Source organism: Lygodium microphyllum, chromosome 4 (genome assembly GCF_053477565.2).
Source record: "Lygodium microphyllum isolate KBCC chromosome 4, Lygodium_microphyllum_v1.1.10, whole genome shotgun sequence".
Lineage (NCBI taxonomy): Eukaryota > Viridiplantae > Streptophyta > Polypodiopsida > Schizaeales > Lygodiaceae > Lygodium > Lygodium microphyllum.
In genome coordinates, this window is record NC_141138.1 from 20,892,518 (window position 1) to 20,907,050 (window position 14,533).

Consider the following 14,533-nt stretch of genomic DNA (forward strand, 5'->3'; position numbering starts at 1 on the left):
TACCATTATATTAATATTCAAAATATAAAATTACAAAGTTGAGCTTACAAGAGCCTATTCATAGGCATCAAAGGAGCTACATCACTCCTAAATTACAACAGCCTATTCAGAGGCATCAAAAGAGCTTTATCACTCCTAAATATACAACATGTAAAATAAGGATAAGCGACATCACTGAAAAGATAAAATCTCCAAGAAATTCCTTCAACTGAACTTGGGATGTAAGCAATATATTTGTCACATCAAAACTTAAAGAAAAAACGTTACAGTGACATTAGAACAACACAAAGTCTATTGAGACGGTTCGCGACGCCGCTCTATAGACAACATAACACATGTGGGGCCCCATGAACAGAATATAAATAAAACAATTTGTCATTAGCTGGAATATAGACGCTCATCAGCTGGAAAGAATATAAATGAAATAATGTGTCATCAACGGGAATATAGACCCTCATCAAACTGGAATAACGAACGAGGACGATCATCATGAATCTGAGTAAAAGTCAAGACATTAAGAAACTCTCACAATGAGTACCCTGAATTACTGTTTGCCTCACAACCTGCTCCTTGGCTTGCCCATCCTCAATTCTAAAAGAAAGCACTTCATCAGCATGCCCAACTAGATTTTGCATAGTCTGTTCCTCTGGATTATTTGTCTGGCCACACAATAACTGCTCTGCAGAGAAGCCAAGAACCCTCGGTCCAAAAGTTCATCCAAAACATTGCTGACATCATCTGGGGTAACATATCCATAGCAGTGGCTTGAGACTGCACCAGTCGCATTACAACCATAACAAATAAAATTTGTTGCATACTTGGGCCCCCCCCACATGAGAATATGGTTTTACAGCTACATAAGTAGTGAGACCTCGAGCAGATAGCTCATCTCTGAACTTCTTAATGACAACAAGGCCCAAAATACCACATTGAATATCATGACTCCGATGTGCACACACAAAGATATGCATGCCATGCAGCCTCTTTGGCCGTCCTGGTACCCATTCTCGGTTATGTACTAGGACTTCTTCCACAAAGGCATCCACATCAAAATGAGTTAATCCCCTGTATCAAACAAAGTCTGGAAATATCAGTACATCCCCATTGGAGGAATCAGTTCCATCGCGACCCTCGCAAATAGTTAATCGAGTTTTCATAAACATGTCCTTCTTCCTTGCTTTGACTGCAGGTTTTTAGAGCAGGACTCGGGAGGATTCATCCCAAAGCTGTCAAGGAAGTCATCCCCGTTGATTGGGAAGATTGGAGCTGCAGAGTAAGGAACCAAGCAGGTGGGGGGAATGCAAGGAGGAGAGTAGTCTGTATTCAGGCTACCAGATCCAAGGGATTCAAAGCTCCCGATTCCACGAAAAGGAGGAACAGACACCATGGCATGCAGGAATCAGGGTGAGCAAACACACAATCAGTAGAATTTCAAATCTATGAGAGATGGGACACATCGTTAGAAATGAGAACCGAGTGGAAGAGGGGGTCAAGGATGAATGCAAGGAGGAGAGCAGTCTGTATTCAGGCTTCCAGATCCAAGGGATTCAAAGCTCCTGGGTCCATGAAAAGAAGGAGTAGACGGCATGGCATGCAGCAATCAGGGTGAGCAAACACACAATCAGCAGAATTTCAAATCTGTGAGAGATGGGACACGTCATTAGAAATGAGAACTGAGTGGAATAGGGGGTCAAGGAGGGAAAGGAAATGGTCTGTGAAGGTCGCCATGGCTAGAGTTTTTGACAAGTGATGGGGATGCTTGAAACTACACGGACGGAGGATGAATGCTGCAAAAGAGAAGCTCCTCTTGCCTGAGTGAAATTTTGTTGTCAACGGATGAAGTTCGCACAAGCCTTTGCCGAAGCCGCAGCAGCTTACCTTTGTAGCTACACAAGGATGCGTATCTAGATTTGCTATACCTCAGCAACAGCTTTGTTCTTGGAACAGTAGAATATTGTTACCAGAAAGCGCTTCCGCTCTCATAAATCTTTTTCTCTCTCTTTCTCTGCCTTCCGCCTTTCCTCTCACACAGTCGGCTCGCCTTCTTCTCCAAGAACACTCTCTCATCACTGGATCATCCTGTGGGACCGTGTCATGGCTGGCACTTTGTCTTTTCAGGTTGCATTCAAAAACGGATGCCACAGAAGGTGGAGACGAAGAATTCACTTTTCTACCCCATCGTTTTGTCCTCGTCTCCAACTTTTGCCCTCGCCTGTCTTCCTCATTGCAGTTATAGGCTTAGGCCTCATAGGGTCGGCAGCATGCCACCATCTCTTGCATGTGTTGCTGGGCTCTGATACCACGTTGGAAACTGAGAGGAAGATGAAAGACGAAAGGAAAAGAGGAGAGAAGAGAGATATGAGACACCAGAAGTGGAACCCCAGAAGTGTATAAACTGAGCACACATGATAGGAATATATAGAGGGGACCTGGGGCACTATATATAGACAGACTATATATAGCTAACAATCTTCACTCACCACTTGTGAAACATCTTTTTGGTGACCCCGCTAAAGTGTTGAAAATTGACTTTATTTGTGATTTGTGATTTGTTTTACTTGAGATCATGTTTCAATGGCTAGACCCTTTTTTGAAATTTCATAGTACGAAAGGAGAGGATCCTTAGTGATTGCTAAAAAATTTGGAGCTTGGATGCATAATCTAGCGAATAAGTGACTTAACTCTAAAACTTCAAATTTTAAAAATTCAATTGCTGGATGAACGGTAGAAATTTATTTGAGGATTATAAAAACCTCTCAAATTGTGAAATCCTCCTATTCCTATGGAGTATGAAACTACTAAATAGGCATTTCTTGACCAATTTAAAAAAAGCAAAACTTCTCAAGACATTTGGTAAAAACTAGAAACTTGCCAAGGAAAAGAAGACCAGACCATAGATTTTTTTGCCCTAGAATACACTTGACTGATCCTTAGGCCCAAGAGACAAAGCACTAGAATTAGTAAAAATATAATATTTTGCAAAAAGTTTACAAGGAGAGATGATAAAAAAATTATTAGTAGTAAGGAGGACCGAGGAATAAGCTAGGTTACATTATTGGGGGTGATGGAAAGTGGAAAGGTGCAGTTGTATTATATGAGGAAGTTAGAGGTTTGAAGGTTACTATGAGTGGAAAACCCAAGACGGTTGAGAATGCCATTGCTGTGATTGGACGATATTTTGGTTTTGATACTATTGAAGAGGCACAAAGAGCTATTAATATTACTCATATAGAAACATGTAATGCATAAAATGGTATTGGTCTTGTAATTTGATGATTTGATGCGAGTCAATATTACAGAAGATCTATGATGGATAGTCGAGATGCCTTTCTATTAAGAAGATTAAGGTGAACTCCATGACAAATGAACATATGGTGGTAGTTGCAATAGAAGGGGCAGGCCAAGATTTTATGGCAAGAAGTGTGGAGAGTTCGTATTCATGTGATACATTTGGGAACCAAATGCTCCACGATTAATCCAAGGTACATGATTTGTGTGTTTCATTCCTAGCAATGCAACATATAAAGTGTACTGTACTTTAAAGGCTCAAACTGGACCTGTCAATGGCCAACATGCATATAGCCTAGATATTGAGAGTAACTCAAAAACAAATTTTCATGTGGGCACAACTTCTCTTATCTATTAACCAATTTTCTTGTTGTTGATAAAGTTAGAAAGGAAACCTATGAGTGGTTATCGACACCGCACTCTTGATTGATGTGGACCTAGTTGCTTATGTGAAACCTCCCTGTAGCACTATTTGCCTAGCAACTTTTGTTAGTGATGGAAAGGTGGAGACAGAAGAAGTTGATGTGGAAGAAGCAAAAAAGGTGATGCCTTATATGAAAAAATGAAAAACCGAAAAGCTTTAAGGTTTTTTGCCCAAAAGAAAAAAATGAAGAGAAAAAGCAATAAAGCTTTTCATTAAACACAAAATCTTTAAGCTTTTTGATGAGTTTATGAAAAAGAGAAAACTATATAAACACCTTAAGAACTAGAGGAAGGGGTCCTTCTCATACAATTGTTTTCTTACCTTGATGAGGAGAGGAGGGTCACACTCAACATTTCTAGAGCAAGAACTACTTGTATCAAACATCCACAGGCATGATGCCAATCGTTTAATGAATCACTTTGATTGAAATTTAAGGTACAAAGATTGAACGAGGTTAATATTTTTGAACTCAACTTCTTTTACTTTGTTGTTTATGGTTGAAGATGCTTTATATTGAGTGTGTTTTTGCTAAAATTGAGTTTACAAGAGGATTGTAGTTATTAAGTTTGGATTAGGTTTGCTAGCGTGTGGTCTTGATCATAGTTTTTAGTCAAGTCAAGTGTCTTATTAAAGTAATACACTTTATCGCCTCTCCTTGCTGTCTTGTTTTTAGACTGTGTGAACCAATATCTTTGTTTGTGATTTGTCATTTGTTTTACTTGTGATCATGTTTCGAAGGCTAGAACTTTTTTGAAATTTCATAGTATGAAAGGAGAGGATCCTTAGCGATTGCTCATAAATTTGGAGCTTCAATGCATAATCTAGCAAATAAGTGACTTGATCCTAAAACTACAAATTTTAAAAATTCCATTGTTGGATGAAGGGTAGAAATTGATTTCAGGATTATAAAATCCTCTCAAATTGCAAAAGCCTCCAATTTCTATGGAATATGAAACTACTAAATAGGCATTTTTTTTCTGATTTAAAAAAAGAAAAACTTCTCAAGAAGTTTGGTAAAAATTAGAAACTTGCCAAGGAAAAGAAGACCAGACCATGGATTTTATTGCCCTAGAATACACTTGACTTTGGGACCGTTGGAACATATTCTTAGGCCCAAGAGACAAAGCACTAGAAATAAAGTATTTTGGGAAAAGTTTACAAGGAGAGATGAGAAAAAAATTATTAGTAGTAACGAGGACCGAGGAATAATCTAGCTTACATTATTGGGGATGGTGGAAAGTAGAAAGATGCAATTGTATTATATGAGGAAGTTAGAAGTCGAGGTTTGAAGGTTACTATGAGTGGAAAACCCAAGACTATTGACAATGCCATTGCTGTGATTGGAGGATATTTTGGTTTTGATACTATTGAAGAGGCTCAAAGAGCTATTAATATTGCTCATACAGAAACACATAATGTGTAAAATGGTATTGGTCTTGTAAGTTGATGATTTGATGCGAGTCAATATTACAGCAGATCTATGGTTGATAGTCGAGATGCATTTCTATTCAGAAGATTAAGGTGAACTCTATGAAAAATGAACATATAGTGGTACTTGCAATAGAAGGGGCATGCCAATAATGTAACATGTCCACCTGTTTGCTCGTAGGACACGTCTTAGCAGCCCATCGGAAAGAGAGTCTAGAAAGCACTGCCCGGCACTCCCATGGAATGTCACGGGGTTTGCGATCTAGGTCTTCCCGAGTCTGCCACAAAGCGAAAGCATTCCAGCCGTTCCCACTTAGGACTGACCTAAATCAAGGTTTTCCTAGTGGTCAAATTCCTAGAACGGCAGCTAGCGTCGAACCCCAGGCAAACTACTTTACGCAAAAATGTTAGGGTCGAATCCGATTCATGCTGCACTTGGTTCAAGGAAAATGGGAAACGAGAGGGATGCGAAGCTCGACCTCTCTGCCCATAAGGCATAGTCCCATTCCGTTCCCCTAAAACAACATAAATCGGGATTCTAGTAACCTAGACTCTAGGTCAACATTCCTTGCTGTTCATTTCCTTCGAGAAAAGTTCCCGGCCAATCGGGACTACCCATCCGTAGGACGGACCCATGGCCACATCCACCGCACTTTCCTCAGGGTAGCTTTAGTTGTCTAATTACCTACCACATTTAGTTTGGACATGCATAAAACAACTTCCTTAATTAGCCAATTAGTCATCGGTTCCTTCAAGTAATCTTAGCACTGACACAGAAAAATAGTATCAAACAAGTTCCTTTTCAACAATTGATCTTATTTATCAGTCTTTGGAATACATCATATATCCAGCTCGAAGGCTAATCCATAATCCGCCCGAAGGCAATCCATAATCCTCAGGGATTACTAATCCAAGTTTCCGCCCATAGACTAGTATGCGGGCCTCGAGATCCAATCTCGAGTCACCTCGGCCTCTTATGCAGGATCCAAAAGGCAAGGGATTTACGACCAGAGCCCCCCTGGTACCCAAGCATCCTCCTGCTCCAAGTAGCACCCAACGGAGAGACCTCTCACGGTGGGTTTGGTCCACATTCCTGGCGCGGCTAACAACCCCCTTGGTTAGGTGCAGGCAGACAGTCGGGGATAACTGATGCTGCCTCACCCTCCAAGCCTTCAACCTGAAGCATTGATTATCTTTCCATCTTTAGTTCCTTGAGCAAAGCAATACAAATAGTGCTCCTAACTTATACAAACACAAAAAATCCAGTGGTCGTTTACTTGGCCAACTGCTAAGGAGTGAATCCTTCTCTCCGAATGCATCCAGCATTCGATTCGGGATCGATTGCGACTTGGCAAGAGCCCCAAGGGTTTGTTTGTTTACCCTTTTATCCTTGGGTTAGGGTTTATATCCTATCAACCCAAACTAGCAAACACCTTAGGTTCCTTAAAGTAAGATCGTAAATCTTGGGCAACTTCGTTGCCTCATCTTGATTGATCCTTTGCTTGCTAGGCAATACATAACTTCCCCTAACTTGGCAAATCAGTCGAAGAAGGGTGATGTAGCAAGATGACTGCTCATCCTCTTGCAAGTTAGACTTGCGCTAGAACCTGCCAACCTTGTTCTAAGGAGTGGCAACTCAACTTTGTGATTTAACACAAAACCATGCGACGTTGCAACTTGTTGCATAGGTGTCGCATCTAACTCATGGGATCATTTCTCCCATCAAATGGCGTTCCTTGGTCAAGAAATATGTTTGGTCAAGATGTAGGGTTTGGGAGTTCTCTTGACCCAACCCAATCCCTAACCTTACTAGGCTAATAACGTTTGGCCTTAGGGTTCCTAAACTTAATCGGAAGTTTAGAATTAGGTCAATCGATCCTTAGGGTAAAACCCTAGATTGTTATTGTATGGGCGTCTAACTCACCCAACATTCCATGAATATGGGTAGGATCCTTTGGGATCAAAAGTCTTGACTTGGCGTCCCAAGTGCAATACTAGGCAGAATTTTTAACGTACTAAACCCTAGCTAGCACTTTGAGGTGTTCGTTGTACTAACTACTTATGCTTTTAAGAATCCCATGTGGGTTATGTCATTACAAGTGATTTAGCTAAATCGATCTACTTGTCTTGTGACAAGAAACGATCTTTTCTTAGAGATGCTAAACTTGTTATGTGTAAATAGTTGCAAGACATCACATTACGTGAAAATATGTGATTCATTACTTCTATGCAACTATAAGGTTTGTAATGACTATTTCTTTTCCTTGCTAAAATCATGATGATTGACAACTTGGGGAATAACTTGCATAAAACCTACATAGATTTACATCAAGGAGATATGCCTACAACCTTTCGTTTAATGCAATTGAATTTCAGGCTTTAATATGACATGCAACCTTTTCTAGATACAACTTCGATAAATGAAGTTCATGCATGACGAATATGTGACATGCAACCTTTTCTAGATACAACTTCGATAAATGAAGTTCATGCATGACAAATATGTGACATGCAACCTTTTCTAGATACAACTTTGATAAATGAAGTTCATGCATGACAAACATGTGACATGCAACCTTTTCTTTTCCACGGCCAATCAAAGATGCATTTAAACAATTTCATCTTTTTTAAACTTAAGCAATATGCGCTTAGGATTTGCAACCTGGAAATGCAAACAAACCCAAATGCACGACATGCACTAACTCTTGTAAATCGTCCAAGGAGATAATTTCCCCAAATGCATTTTAATTTTACTACGTGAATTAGAGACAAGCGTAAATGCATTCTTCCCATGAAGTTAAACGTGCCTAATGCATTTCTTTTAAGCGGAATTAAACTCGTAGAACCTAGGCATGAGAACTCGTAGGAATATCCACATGTAAACTTGGGTTCGAGACTTTCGCACGCGCGCCTTGCATCTTTTGTTTTGGGGCCATTTATGCAACGTATTTTTTTTGTTGCAGCAGCTTCCCTTGGGTTACTCGAGCGTCCTGAAGACTCACAGTCTGCAATCTTCCTCTCCTGCGCAGGATCATGAGGGGCCTTGGAGGCTTGGGTTTAATTTCCCGGGGATAAGTTGTATGCACCAGGCTTATGGAAGCTTGTATTTAGAAGCTTCTAAAGAAACTTCTTATACTCTATCACAGAACGTGACGTGGAGGGAAATTATTGGGGAGGAGCGAATTGATGACGAAGGGAGGGGAGATTAATGATGATGATGGCAGTGGGAAGGGCGGCGGCAGTAGCACGGCAACAGGCGGCAGCCTGGTGGTCTTCATGACGGCGGCAATCCTGACAGCACGGCCTCCCTCTTCTCTCCCTTTGTGCCTCCCCCCAAGCTTAAGGGGAAGGTTATATAACCTTTTGGGAGGGGGGGATAACCACCCCCGTGGCACTTGCATGACTTCTCCCTTCTCCCCATGCACTCCACCACTACGCCTTCCTCTCACACTCCCTCTCCCCCTGCCCTATATCGATTGAGTGGAGGGGGTAATTAATTAAAAAAATTTCACTACTTTAATCATTTATCCATTTGCCTTTCCGTAAGGGGTGTTCTCCTGCAACTTGCAGGTTTTAACCTCAGCCTTATTTGCACAACATGGATGGGGATTATTATTGCACAGGGTGTGTGGGGTTAAAGGTTAACTTAATATTTCGAGCGAAAATATTACATTTTCTCCCCCTTAGAGGAATCGAGATATCCTCATCTCGAGAAGAACTGGGGGTATTGTTGATTGAGAGTACTTTCATCCATCCAAGTGGCATCCTCTTCGGGATAATCTTTCCACAGGACGAGGTATTCTCTCAAGGTTCTCGATCTCAAATAACTCTCCCTAACATCTAAGATCCTGTCAGGCCGTAGCTCAAGGACTCCTTGGCTAGGCATTACAACTTGTTGATCATCAAGTATGTGTCTAGGGTTAGGCACATACTTCTTCAATAGACTGATATGGAATACACTATGAACCTTTAGGTTCTGAGGGAGTTGCAGACTATAAGCATTAGGCCGTAAGCATTTGAGAATCTTGTAGGGTCCACAATACCTTGGACTTAGCTTATTGCATTCACCTAAGGATACATTAGGGGAGTTTTGAGGTCTCGAAAATGCCTTTTAGGATGTGGAGAGAGAGTGCTCTAGACCAATAAGAGCAAAGCCTCCGTAACGGAACTTCTATTTTAAAAAAAATAAAAAATCATTTTACAAAAATATACAAATATGATAATATTACAAATTTGTATTTTTATTATGTATTTTTAGTCTCTTATATTCGTGATTATGACATATTTTGCATTAATGGCATAGAGTCTCGGCTACTTTTATTTAATGATGTTTCTAGATTAATGATAATGACTGATGTAATCGAAATTGAAATTGGTGAAAAGCATGGCGCTCAGTTTTTTCCCTCCTTTCTTTTATTCCTCTATTGTTTTTCCCTCCGTTATGATAGCCTAGTCCTCTCTCTCTCTCTCTCTCTCTCTCTCTCTCTCTCTCTCTCTCTCTCTCTCTCTCTGTGTGTGTGTGCATGTATCTCTCTCTTCTACCATGGATACAGAAATTCGACCTTCAACAAGGCGTCCAAGCTCCCAAATCACATCCATATCAGTGTTTAACTCATTCCAAACTGATGGAAGATGGATTCCTACTATCATTAGCAAAGGTAGTTGGATCACCATGCAACAAGCAAAACGTGGAAAAAGGCAAAAACATGAGAGCTCGTTTATCTCTGCTTGGAAGGGCAGAATCCGAGATTTTAAGCTTGGAGCAAATAAGAATAGTATCAAAGAGGTACTAGTGCAACATGTGTTCATGCATAGAGAGCTGTGTTTGAAACCTGGATCTTCAAAGCTTCCAATGCATAGACCAAATTGTAAGAATTTGATTCTTAAAGTTTTTCCTTTCTTAAACATGGTTTAGGTTTTTCCATTATAATATTTGTTTGTCTTGTAGATGTCTATCCCTCTAATCTTGAGGAATGGCAACCAGTGGAATCTATTATTGATGTTATTGATGTTATACATGGTTCAATTGGAGAATAAATGTATAGAGGTAGAAAGAAGACAGAGCTTGCAGAGAATGTAATATTCTTTTATGACCATTCTTATGTTATTCCTATGCGGTGTTGCCAATGGGGATCAATAAAACTCCTTCCTTTGCCAGATTTTTCAAGCTTTGAGTGGCCTTTGCCAAGTCCAACTACTAGTGAGGGCTATAGATGTAAGATATTTTTTGAGATCCAGAAAGCACTAAAATCTAATATCTCAAGTAGGCTAAGCAAAGTTACTTTATTTATGCCTATTAATATATTTATTGATTTCTTCTCTAATATGGAGATAAGAATAACAAAAACCATGCTTTCAGTGAAGAGACTAACATATGATCATATCATACAATTTGTTGATGAAGGATGGGATACAAGGACAGAAGGAAAAATTATATGTAAGATAGATCAAGACTCTATAGCTTGTAAATATATGATTGCTACTCAAAATTTTATCCTTAGCTTTTACTATAGTCGATGGCATTTTGTTGGTAGTAGTCTAGTTGCTTTAGACCAGAATCTTAATGATTTCAGCAAGGATCCTATTGTGGATCTTGATATTTGGTTCAACGAGGATATTATTGCAATCTTAAAGATCAGAAAATCATGTACGCTACATCAAGTGAGGATGGATTTACAAAATGAAGACATTGAATTACCATGCTCCTTTGTATTCCAACTTGACAAGAAACGAGTAAGTTTTCACATCATATTATATCTACTTAGATGTATATCAAGATCTCACTTTCTAACTAACAAACATTTGTAATTTATTTTTTGCAGATATCGAAAAGGAGAGAAAATAAAATACACTGCAATGACATTCAAGAAAAGATATCTTTACTATCAATATAAAATACATGTACAAATTTTGTAGCAGATGTTTATCTGCCATCTCTATGAGATATACAAGGGCTGAAGGGCAAATTTCTATATATGAAGGCCTACAAGGCGATATGGCAAAGCTATTTCTTTTTTGGAGAACTATCCTTTCTAGGAGTCCTTTTGCCTTTCTTTGATGTCTTGGGTATAGAAGGTGTTGAAGCTGTGGATTTGCCTTCCGTGGTTATAGGCACCGCATCTCCTTCATGGTGCAAATCCCCACCAATCTCTGTTGTTGGTTGTATACAATTGACCATCATATACTTCAAGAGCTTTGCTCTGATGTACCAAATATGCTCAGATGTATAGCAATCCTTCGAAAACTGTCACACATTTATAGAAAAAAGAGTTTTAGTTCATTATTGTTCTTACAATAGACTATATTTTTATCATCAATGGACTATTTGCAATTAATATCTATCTTAAAGTTTAGCATCTTTCATATTACCTTTACATGTTTATCATCATTAAGATAAACAAAGTTAACCATTCTTCTAGCATTTGCAATCACCCTCCAGCCACAAGAATGGCTATCATCCTGATGGGGACACTGCAACCACCAACACAAAGTAAAACTATAAAGAGGACGAATGGTAGTTCATAGAATAAACTCATGTTTCAATTATTTTAATGAATAACTTACCGCAACTTGTCTATATTGCATTGTTGCAAGCAAATCAGATGGCATAGGGGGTCTTTTCTCGAGCTCTTCAATTAATCTTTTGGCACCTCTGTATATAAAATATGTTGAAATTTAGAGTACTTACAAAAAAAAGAATTGAAATATCAAGGAGCCCTTGGATAATATAACTTACAATTTAGCATTTCCATGGCTTCCTTTCATAGAGTTGATTAAAAAGCATTGCTTATCCACAAGGTCTATTGCAATCAAGCTCCAATGAGAACTAAAAGCAATCATATCTCAACAAATTAGTAGGATAAAATCTCAAAAACTCTAATAGAATATTGAATCACTTACTTTTCATTATATGGAATTATAAGCAGCTCCAAAGTATCGAAGTCAATCAAATTGAGCCAGTGCTCAATAAAACTTGCATCAAGCTCATTCCTCATAAAGAATGAGATAGATGGATCAAAAACCTCAATTTTTTGTTGTATATCCAAAGGAAACTCATGCATTATACACCTAGAAAAGGCATAGAAATAGTGAGTATAAACAAGAAAAATCTTATTGCTAAAAAAATATCAAAAAGTATAAGTAATTATGGATGGACATACCTTAGGCCAGCAAGAATAAGACTGTCATTTACTTCTCTTCTTTTATCCTTAAGAATCTGAACACATGCAGCATCAAAGGAGATAACCTCAGTTCTTTTGCCTAAGTCACCAGGTAAGAAACAAAACACACTGAATCCTTTTGGATTAGTTGCTTCAAGAAGGGTGGCTAGCTCATTTTCAAAGGACTCTAGTTGCTCTATTTCCCTTTCTTCAACCCTTTGCCTCCTATATTCTCTCCATTTATCTGCTTGTTCCTCTTTAGCCTTCTCCTCTTTTTCATGTTGCCTTGTATCCTTCTCATGGGTGACATCCTCAACCCTGACACCAGAATCATCTTTCTTTCTTCTAGCTGGGGGCACATTAAGGATATTAAATGTCTTCATATCAGTGAGGGGAATTGGCTCAAGGACCTTTGAAAATCTATATCTTAGCCTCCTAAGAATTACCATGTCCTTGTCCATGAGTGTGAGCCTATGAGCATGAGCAGCACAAATGTAGGCATCTTGGAAAAACTCAATTAGAAAATCCTCTGTGGCTTCTTGTATACAATTAAGAGCTGTTCTTGTCCATCTGAAACTATCCAAACTATATCTGTCACAAATTTCCCTAACAAGCCTCTGAAAAGACAACTTTGGAATTGCATTGTCAAGAGCATTTACTGCCTTCCTAATCTCCCTTAGACACCTGACATTTTGAGAAAACCTTCTCCTTGGCTTTGACTTTCTAGAGAGCTTCTGAGGCTTTGAAGACTGATGAATCTTTGATGCTAAATCCCTAGGATCAATCTTCTCTTTTCTTGCTGTTGCCTTAGTCCTAGCCATCTGCCAAAAAAATATATGTTACTTCTTCTCCAGCATGTAAAGCAAAACACGAGTCCCAGACAAGAGTTATCTATGCTGCATGGCGTTTTCTCGTATCAGCTGAATTTTTCTCGAGCTGTCTAGTGAAACGCGAGTGTCAAGCAAGGCGCCTCCTTGCAGCTGCTTCTTTTCGCGTTTCACCGGACTTGTTGTCCATTGTGTCCAGTGAAACGCGAATTTAAGCCAGGAAACCTGCTTGAAGTACCTTATTTTCGCGTTTCACCGGACAGCTCATGAATAGCATAAAAATTGACAAAACCAAGAAAAAAGAGCTTTGATCCAAGGAAAGCTTTTAAGATTACTTAAAATATCCATAGAATTATGGAGGAAAGAAACAGGCACCGAGAGCATGGAATGCTCAGATAAGTAATTATTTACAGCAGCATGGATTTCAGATAGCTCATGCAGATCACAGTAAGATTTCCTTAAATATCCACAATATTAAGGAATGCTTTCACTGTGGAAAAAATTCTTTTGTAGTGGTCATGAGCTAATAATAACATAAAGATTAAGGAAAAATATCAAAACAATGCATTGAATGGAGCTTGTTATTGAAAAGCAAGATGCAGAAACCATACCTTCTTTTTAGCTTGTTCTTCACAATCTTAGCCTAAAGATGACAATATGCTTGAAGGTTTGCTTTGTTGGGGAAGCAGTGAAATGCTTGGAGATTGGAAGGAAATGCTTGGAGACTGGAAGGAACACAAAAAACAAAGATGGAGTAGCGATGAAATGCGATGAAAGCTGAAGGCGGTGAATTTGCATGGACTCAACGTTCTTCGCAAAGTGTTAATAACACACGTGTGACGTACTCTCGCTTATCGGAATTTTTTATTTACTTGGAAAAGGGTTATTTAACACACGTGTAACGTATTTTTGGAAAAAGAGAATGCGCACGTCTTCTGAGGAGTTTATTACGCTGTGTTAAGTCAGACACGTGTACACGTATTTTTCCATTATTACACAAACTTTTTCGTTGGAACTATCACCACATGCTTAACGGTCGATATAAAAGCATTTCAAACCCATTTCTCCGACATTGTCTTCTTCTCTGCCAAAATTTCGTATCGACTTCCCTTCAAGGTCCTTGCATCCTGTGTGGAGAGCAATTCAACAATCTTTGATAGGTAACAATTTTTTTTATTACAAGCATTTTAACAAAATAAATTTGATTAATATAGAAAGAATGTTTTATAACACTTAAACAATTAAAGATGTTATGTGCTTTCTATCTTTCAAAAGCAGCGTAGCTTTTCCAAAAATGATTATATCATCAATTTGTGTGTTTCCATAGAATTTATTTATTGTTCATGTTTCTTTTCTTCATTTGCAATTTTTGACAAGTAAAACACGAGACAATGTCTCTGTTGATG

At 38.8% G+C, this 14,533-nt stretch overlaps 1 pseudogene; it reads right to left on the reverse strand.

The window, feature by feature from the left end:
• Positions 1 to 554: 554 nt before the first annotated feature.
• LOC148036862 (actin patches distal protein 1-like) lies at positions 555 to 1,387 on the reverse strand (annotated as a pseudogene).
• Positions 1,388 to 14,533: the final 13,146 nt, after the last annotated feature.